The sequence below is a fragment of the Oryza sativa genome, chromosome 9 (genome assembly GCF_034140825.1).
Source record: "Oryza sativa Japonica Group chromosome 9, ASM3414082v1".
Taxonomy (NCBI): Eukaryota; Viridiplantae; Streptophyta; class Magnoliopsida; order Poales; family Poaceae; genus Oryza; species Oryza sativa.
Genome location: NC_089043.1, coordinates 5,196,710 through 5,205,697, shown reverse-complemented (window position 1 = coordinate 5,205,697; position 8,988 = coordinate 5,196,710). Strand labels below are relative to the sequence as shown.

At 44.8% G+C, this 8,988-nt stretch overlaps 1 non-coding gene across 1 annotated transcript; it reads right to left on the bottom strand.

Annotated features, from left to right (window-relative positions):
- Positions 1-4,964: 4,964 nt before the first annotated feature.
- Positions 4,965-5,036, bottom strand: TRNAE-CUC (transfer RNA glutamic acid (anticodon CUC)). Its single transcript has one exon. It is a non-coding gene; the product is annotated as a tRNA-Glu (tRNA).
- Positions 5,037-8,988: the final 3,952 nt, after the last annotated feature.

Here is an 8,988-nt window from a genome sequence, read left to right as displayed (position 1 = left end):
TTTGAATTGGGTTCTAACACAATTTGATTTGTAGCTCTAAACTGAAAAGTGTGTGTTTGGTGTTTTCTGTTCCTATCTATCCAGTCAACTAAGAACGTGCATATTTTGTAATGCAGCAATTGGATGGAGCAATGGAGGACACACCAATCAAAAATAGCATGCCAATCGTAGAGATGCATGAGGTACCTGCTGAGGCTGAACCCACAGTTGAGGACATGCAGGAGGCGCTCTTCCAGAAGCAGAAGGAAGAACAGCTCCAGCTGCAGCTGTTTCAACAGGAAGAGGAACTGGAAGACCAACAGCCTCAGGTGGTTCGCTCTCTTTCATTTAATTTGATGCATTCATTTCTTGATGATCATCCAATTCTCATGCTTCATCTTACCATCAACTGGTTGCTGGGGGTCTAATCGTGTTATCTCTTTTTTTAGTAAAAGCTCTCTATATGTTGAAATGATCACAACTATCATAATAAACATTTTGGTTTTTTAGTTCTAATATATTGTGCATATTTGTAGTTCTAGTAACTATTTTTGGTATCAGAGAGTTTCTTTTATAATACATTGTGATGTGTAGTTAGTAAATACATATGTAATATTGCATAATCATCAAAATTTTATATTTCCATTGCACCAAAATTGACCCCTCTTAAGGTCTGAAAGTTTTCAAAACGAAAATCAAATGATCCGAATCGAATTGCCTCAACTTGATAATCTGCTTCCACCCACCCAACTCTGTGTGTGTCACACACACACACACAAAAACAAACAAACAAATGTGCCCACACAACACCGAACGGCAACACGTGTCAACAACATACAAACAATCAAACGCAAACTTATATCTCCACTGTACCAAAATTGACCCCTCTTAAGGTCTAAAAGTTTTCAAAACGAAAATCAAATGATCCGAATCGAATTGCCTCAACTTGATAATCTGCTTCCACCCACCCAACTGTGTGTGTGTGTGTCACACACACAAACAAACAAACAAATGTGACCACAAAACACCGAACGGCAACACATGTCACTAACAAGCAAACACAAACTAAATGCCGGGGGTAAGCAACCTACAGAGAAGCTCATAGCTCCAGCTAAACTCCACAAACTACATTCCTTTTCTATTGAATTAGCACTATTTAAAACACAATCATTGCGGTGCTTCCTAACGTCCCAAGCCACTAGGGATTATCAACGAGTTCAGTCCTTTGTGCAACTCTTCAGGATACCCCTTGATGGCTTTGCCCCACCATGCTGAGAAAGAACCGGTAGTATTGCATTTGCCTCACTTTTAAATATTGAAGATGAACTGTACTTTTACCCAATAGTATTGCATTTGTCTCTTTAAAGCCCATGTTTCCAATAATAGATTGTTTTAGTAGTTTCAATGGTGTACATGGTAATACTGCGACATGGGCAATGTACATTAATCCCTTTTTTTTTTTGCCAAATTTAAAACATATGGTTGCTGAAATTATCCAAAGTAGCAATTAAAGGTTGACTTTCCTGTCATGTCATCTCTACAGTGGCATAACCCGATACACAAAGCTGGTTAGGAGGTAATGTGATTCATTATTGCAAGTTTAGGTGCTTAAGCTGGTTAGGAGTCACGATCGGTGATCAGCCATTAAAACACCTGTTATTTCCATTATAAGAAACTAAATGAAGCAGTGCCAGAAAAACAGACACAATGAATTTGTTTGCTTAATCACTATACAGTGAGATCTGAAGGATACTAATTATTAAGATTAAATTTGAAGGCTATAAATTTTTGCTGGTGTGGGTTAGCCAATTTGCACGCTTTTTCTTGAATGTGTCGGCAGGAGGACTACCATGTTAAATGAAAAGGAGAGGAGAAATTAAAAGAAGCCGAATTTACAAGGTGGTACGGGGTACTGGTGGCCCCACTGGATGGCTGATTTAAAATTACATAGTGGATACTTGTGAATAATCTGTCCTAGATAGCTTGCTTATGCTAGAATAGAAGAATGTGCCTCCCCTTTTATCAGTTCACCATGACTAGTGACGCAACATCTTTCCTCGTCTGTCCATGGGCTAGTACAGATCAGGGATATTGTCAACCTGCATGTTTTATAGTGAATAACATAGTAGAGAGGGATTCGCGACTAAAGAATTCACATTTAAAGGGTGTAGGGCTCTTCCATATTAGGTGAATTGATTGTGTCTGAAAATGTACAGTAATTCCTGAAAATGATTTGTATTTTTTAGACTACTTCGTAGCTGACTTTGTTTCGTCTCAGTACATGTCTATTTCTCTGTTCTGAACATGGATGGCTGTCGAGTCTACATTTTCCAGACCTATCATTGGTTTTTCAGGTTCACCCACTGCTGCCGAAGCCATCAAAATTATCAATGTGACCTACCTTATTTGATAATTTGAAGAACTAAACATTACGTGCATGTTTGATATTTTGGTATGGTTGAGTTTGGCAAAGAAACAAACACACCCTACGATTCGATATGACGTCCTTCTGGTTTGAATTGTGTGCTGAAACAATTTGATTTGCAGCTCTAAACTGAAAATCGCGTGTTCAGTGTTTTCGGTTCCTATCTGTCCAGTCAACTAGGCAGATGCATATTGTGTAATTATTAATTGGAATTCGTGTGTAATGCAGCAATTGGATGGAGCAATGCATGAGGTGTTGGAATCAGCCAAGGATCAAACTTCACACGAGATTACTTGGTGACGAACACCAGCGACGACGCACGCCTTTTCCTTTCTGCATTGCAACACACACACGTATATGGAATGGACACAAGAACAGAAGCCTTTCAGCAACAAATGCCTTTTCCTTTCTCTGTTGTTCACTCACTTAATCAACTAATGATTACATGGCTTTATAAGCCTCACAAGCGCACATACTTCAGAGCAACCAATTTGCCTGAGTCTCACGCCACGTACGCGTGATTTACTTGACCCAGACTCTACCGCATGCACTTCTCCTCTAATCCATGCAACACATGTATGTACTTATCTACTAAGTAACTAACTAGCCCATTCATTAAGGCATGCAACATATGCATGTTCTAACTAGCTAGCCACTTGACCCATTTATGCATTGGCCAGCCTCAACCTGAACACATCAAGTTTCCAGCCATATGCAAACACGTCTAACACATGACGTGATCACTCTAGACAAAACTAATTAACAATAAAAGAATCATATGCAACAAGATTAGTACTAACATGAGGCACCATTGGAAAGTAACCTGTCAATCGTAGAGGTGTACGAGGTACCTGCTGAGGCTGAACCCTTAGTTGAGGAGGTGGATCCCATGCTGGTCGACGATCCAGCTACAGTAATCTGTGGCACAAGACGACCATGCTACGGGTGGCTTATAGAGTATGTGAGCGAATCCGACACTGAAGAGGAGATGCATGTTCCAAGTCAAGAAAGCTTGTCCTGTAAGCGGAAGCTGGGATAATTTTTCATGGATGTGGTCTGCAATCTGTTGATGAAAAGGTACATACAAAGTTCCAAGTGTGTTCATTATTTTGCTTCTCTTTTTACCTGGTACCTGTGTGTGCTGTTGTGGTTTTGGTATTCCAGCTGCTAATCATCATCTCTTATTGTTTTTAACAGAGTGCCTGGAAAAGAAGAATCAATGTGGTGTGCAAGGCATAAGATATGGCCCTTGCTTTTAAGGCAGTCTGAAGTTGCTTCTGACTTTGCTCAAAACAGTAGTTGTACAAGTATTGACACAAAGCAGCCAATTTGGGTTATTGGACAGAATGATCTGTACTGTTGACTGTAGACATTGAAAACATAGTATACTCCTACATATTTTAATAGGAGTAAAGTCTATCACCGGTCCCTAAACTTATATCGTTGTGTGATCCCGGTCCCTAAACTTGTAAATTGACCGTTCAGGTCCTCAAACTTGTTCGACTGTGTCATCCCAGTCCCTAAACTTGCAGATCACTTGTTTAGGTCTTCCAACTTGTTCAGCTGTGTCACCCCAGTCCCTAAACTTGGATTTGAATATCATCTGGGTCAAATAGGACGGTCTAAATACTTTATATTTAAAAATAATTCATAACTTTTTCATGTGAACTCTAATGAAGATAAACTTTATATCAAACTTATAGCCCGCGACGCGATCTACAACTTTGTAGTTGAATTTTTTTTATTTTAAGTCATTTTTTGTCCCAAAATGTAATTTTAAAATTAAAATTACAAAATCTATAAATATGCAACAATATTTTGGGACCCTAAACAGTTTTAATTCAAAAACTTTTCAACTACAAAGTTGTAGGTCGCGTCGAGGGCTACAATTTTGATATAAAGTTTGTCTTCATTAGAGTTAACATGAAAAAGTTATGAATTATTTTTTGATATAAAGTTTTTAGACCATCCTGTTTAGAGACCGGGGTGACACAACTGAACAAGTTGTAGGACCTAAACGAGTGATCTGCATGTTTAGAGACCGGGATGATACAGTCGAACAAGTTTGAGGACCTGAACGGTCGATTTGTGAGTTTAGGGACCGGGATGACACAACGGTATAAGTTTAGGGACCGGTGATGGACTTTACTCTTTTAATAGATAACAACGTTAATTTTTTTTATACATTTAACCATTCGTCTTATTCAAAAATTTTATACAAATGTATAAGATATAAATCATGCTTAGAATACTCTCACAACAAAATAAATTATAGTTACGTAAATGTTTCGAATAAGACGAATGGTCCAACGTGTGATAAAAAGTTAACGGCGTTATCTATTAAAAAAGGGAAAAAGGGAGGTAGTATTAGAGTACATAAGCTCTATGCAACAGGAAATGTCAAATGTGGGATTTAGTTGATCTGTGCTTTGCATAGATAGAACCTGAAAACGTACATTCGGTTTGAATTAGGACCCTTTTCCATGTCTTTCGTTTGTATGCTTCAAAAGTAAAGATATAACGTCAAAGCTAATGAAAATTTCAAAAAAAAAAAAGGAATTTCCGTTGCCGGGACTCAAACCCGGGTCTCTCGGGTGAGAGCCGAGTATCTAACCAGCTAGACTACAACGGATTATGGCCTCGCTGGGTTTTCTGCTCTATTGTATAGTGATGTGGAAAAGTCTTTACTGCCAACGAATTAATTTTTAACAAAGTCACCATGGATACGAATACTACGTCTACCACAAATATAAAATTAGTATTGTGAGTCTAAAATTTAAAACTTAAACCCTGGTGAGTTGATTCCACGTAAAAAATCTAACCGGTTAAGCTACATTTAATTTGTGATATATAAAACTTGTTACATTGGTCTGATCGAAATATGTGCCTGCCGGAACATAATGGACCTATTGTTTGATTAATGATGTGAAGTTAATATAATACTACCTCCGTTTTTTAATAGATGACGCCGTTGACTTTTTCGTACATGTTTGACCATTCGTCTTATTCAAAAAATTTACGTAATTATAATTTATTTTGTTATGAGTTGTTTTATCACTCATAGTACTTTAAGTGTGATTTATATCTTATACATTTGCATAAAATTTTTGAATAAGACGAATGGTCAAATATGTAAGAAAAAGTCAACGGCGTCATCTATTAAAAAACGGAGGGAGTAGCTGATCTATTGTATTAGTTGGTTTTTTATTAACTGTAAAATGATATAGATATTATTGGAGCCAGCAGCTGACTACACTATTAATCCAATCCTTCTAAGAGCTTTCTCTTAGGACAAAATTATTTTTAATAGTCCTTTTGCATTTTTTTCCATAAACACCCAAACAATTACTAGTTTTCCAAGGAAGATCGAATGGAACATTACTCGATCAGTTTTCATCTTTACTTGTTTCTTCTTCTTTTTTGAGATAAGTTTTTCATCTTTACTTACCATGTCGTTATGTATGTTATCGTAGGCATCAACGATGTGTCGCACAGAAAAAAGAAGGAGAGGCCCAGGGCACGCCTGCCTGGGCATCATGCCAAGAGACGCCAAGCCCGGTCTTGGCCGGGCTGGCAACGACGGTGTTTTGAGCGTCGCTTTCCCTCATGAGGGCATTGACGTGATGCCCCATTGCCTCTAAGGGGTTTGCCGGGTGAAAACCCAGTCTCGATTCTCCTTTCAGACCTCGACGTGTTTCCGTCACGGTAGCGGTGTTTCCGTCGCTCCTCTCCCTAAGGACATCATCTAGGAGACTCCTAGACGAAACCCCTAGATCTCAGTCCTCTTGTGTCGACGCCCTAGATTATACAAGTTGGCCATGTCGGAGGTCCTAGAGGGAGAACGGTTCCATCTTCTCTCTCACCCTCTCTCCCTCAATCATGGATACAGTACAGTTCAGTGTTAGTTGGTAGGGTTGGGTTTTGGGCCTCCTGGTTGCAGTCCCTTTGTTGGCCTAGCGGCGGCTGGTTCGGTGCTAGCCTTCTACTAATACTGTGTCGGTGATATGGGCCTGGGGGTACCTGGACTAAGGGGAAGGAAGCCTTTCCCTTCGCTACGCGCCCGGGTGGCCCGGACCCCTCCCCCCTCCCCGGGGGATCGGGCACTCGGCCAATGAGTAGCCAAAAAGCGGCTGCGCATTCCTGGGGGGCTCGGGGTACCTCGTCGTACCCCTCGGGCCCAAGGGACTGAGTCACCCCCGAGGCCCTTGCTCGGCTACCACGTGGCGGCCACATGGAGGCTTGAGCGGGCGAGGGCACCGCCTGCCAGCCGCATTTATGGGCGGCGCTCCAAGCGCCCTCCCCCCTCACATTTAATGCGACGTGGCAGGTTGCACACCGCCCGCCGATAGAAGTGCGCCAGGCGACCGTTTCTTGACCGGTCTGCGACCCGGCGATGGATGGATGGGATAGTCAGCAGCGCACCCACGCCCCACCTTGTGTCAGGCGGCGTGGGGGCTGGTATGCCCCGTCCCATCATCTGTAGAGAATAGGCGTGCAGGTCGGTACTCCCCACGCGCGTGAGCCCACGAAGTCATCAAGAAGTTATTGTGGAATGACGGGGGATGTCCCCTATGTCAGACGGAGGATTTCGGTGGGGGCCACCTGAAAGCAGCCGCATGAATCGCTTCCGATCCAAGGCACGGAATGCCTTTCGCTACCAGCATGTGGGCCCCTCTCTCAGGAGGAGAGCGTAGGAGCAGTGCATGTGGTATCCCCTTCATCAATAAAAGGAGGACCTTGCCCTACGAGCAAGGGGATGACTCTTGATAGATCGGATTCTAGGAAAAGGCCAGCGAAGCCCTAGCTAGTTCTCCCAGGATCCGAGTTCTCTGTAACCATTCGGAAATCAATGCACACACAGGAGTAGGGTATTACGCTCCATAGCGGCCCGAACCTGGATAATCCCTTTCTCTCGTTTCCTTCACCATCCACCTTGAAAACTTGATTTCCACTGACATACTCCCTCACACAAGAACGCGCTCTTCAGCTCTTGCACCCGGTCCCCCGGCCGAACTCACAAAGGGGGGGGGGGGTCTCATGGCCTCCTGCTAGAGAGGATCACCCCTTGACAGACTGTGTGTTGGAGCTATCGGTGAGCGGATGGTGGATTTTTTCTTTGTTTTTCTGGTTACGACACTTCAGGATTGTAATCTTGTAATTTTTTCCTGGTGGATTTTTTCTTTGTTTTCCTGGATACGACACTTCAGGATTGTAATCTTGTAATTTTTTCCTGCTCTATCTACATGAACTTCGCACTGTCTGGTTGTGGGTCGTTAAAAAAAAGTTGTGGTCGGCTAGTGGCATGGCGTGACGGTGAGCGAGGTCGATGTGTATCCTGGGTCATGTATTTCAATAGATTTGGGGATCAAACTATTTCAGTTCCTGGTTATGTGCTGTCGAATTATAACCTTGCTTTTGTCACGTCCCAAAATGACCTTAAAATATATCCTGTAAATTATGCCTAGAATAATTAAAATCCGTGTGAAAGCCTCCAACAATTAAAATGTGCAAAGTAAAAGTCAAATAAGGCTTAGGGGATTTTTTTATATTTCCTAAAGGCCTAAAATGTGTAAATAAATTTTAGTGGAATTTTCAGAGCACAAATAATAATTATTAAGAAATAAACCAAGTTGAAAAAGGTTTTATAAAAAGAAAAACCCTAAAAACCCTCCCTCCCTCTCTTGGGCCGGCTCGGCCCACTCTCCTCCCCCTCTCTCCTCTTCCCCCGCGGCCCACTCGGCCCCTCCCCGCGCGCGCGCCGCTGACGGGCGGGCCCGCCCGCCACCCTCGCTGATGGGTGGGGCCCACCCGTCATCTCCTTCCTCCTGCCGCTCCCGCCGCCTCGCCCGCGCCTAGCGCCGCCGCAACCGCCGAATCCGCCGCACCCCGCCGTCCCCGCGTGCAATAAAGTGAGGGGAAATACTCCCCGTGATCCCCTCTCCCTTTCCCCCCATTTTTCCCTCTCTCTCTCGCATTCAAACGGCCGGATTTGCTCCCGCAAATCTCGCCGGCGCCATTGATGGCGGCCGGACCTCCCGGCCGGTTTCCTTCCTCTCCCGGCCGCCCTCTCCCCCTTCCAATCCTATTTAAACCCTCCCCGCGCCTCCCTCGCCCGTTTCCGCCCCTTGCCGCACCGTCTCCTCGCCGGAATCGAGCTCGCGCCGTCGCCCTCTCTCTCCTCCGTCGCTGACGACCTTCGGCCGGCTCTCTCCGCTCGCCGGGACCGTTTCCCGCCCCGGCGTCGCCTCCTCCGGCTTCGCCGCACCGTCGCCGTCCCCGTCCACCCCCTCGTCGAGCTCGCCGACCGCCGAAGCGCCGCCGTCCCCGTCGACCCGAGCCGCGCCGCCGCCTTCCTCCTCTCCGGCCGCCTTTTTCGTCGTCGCCGTCGACCTAGGGTGAGCCGTGGACCGCCACCTCGTTTCCCCCTTTCCCTTCCCTCTCTCGGCCGCCGCTCCGCCGTGCCTATGGCCGCCGCCGACGACCATAGGGGCGCGGGCGCGCCGCCTCCCGCCGGCCGCGCCGACGTGGCCGCCTTCGGGCGCGCCGAGCGGCTGCCGCGTGGGGCCCGGCCGTCAGCCGCCCGC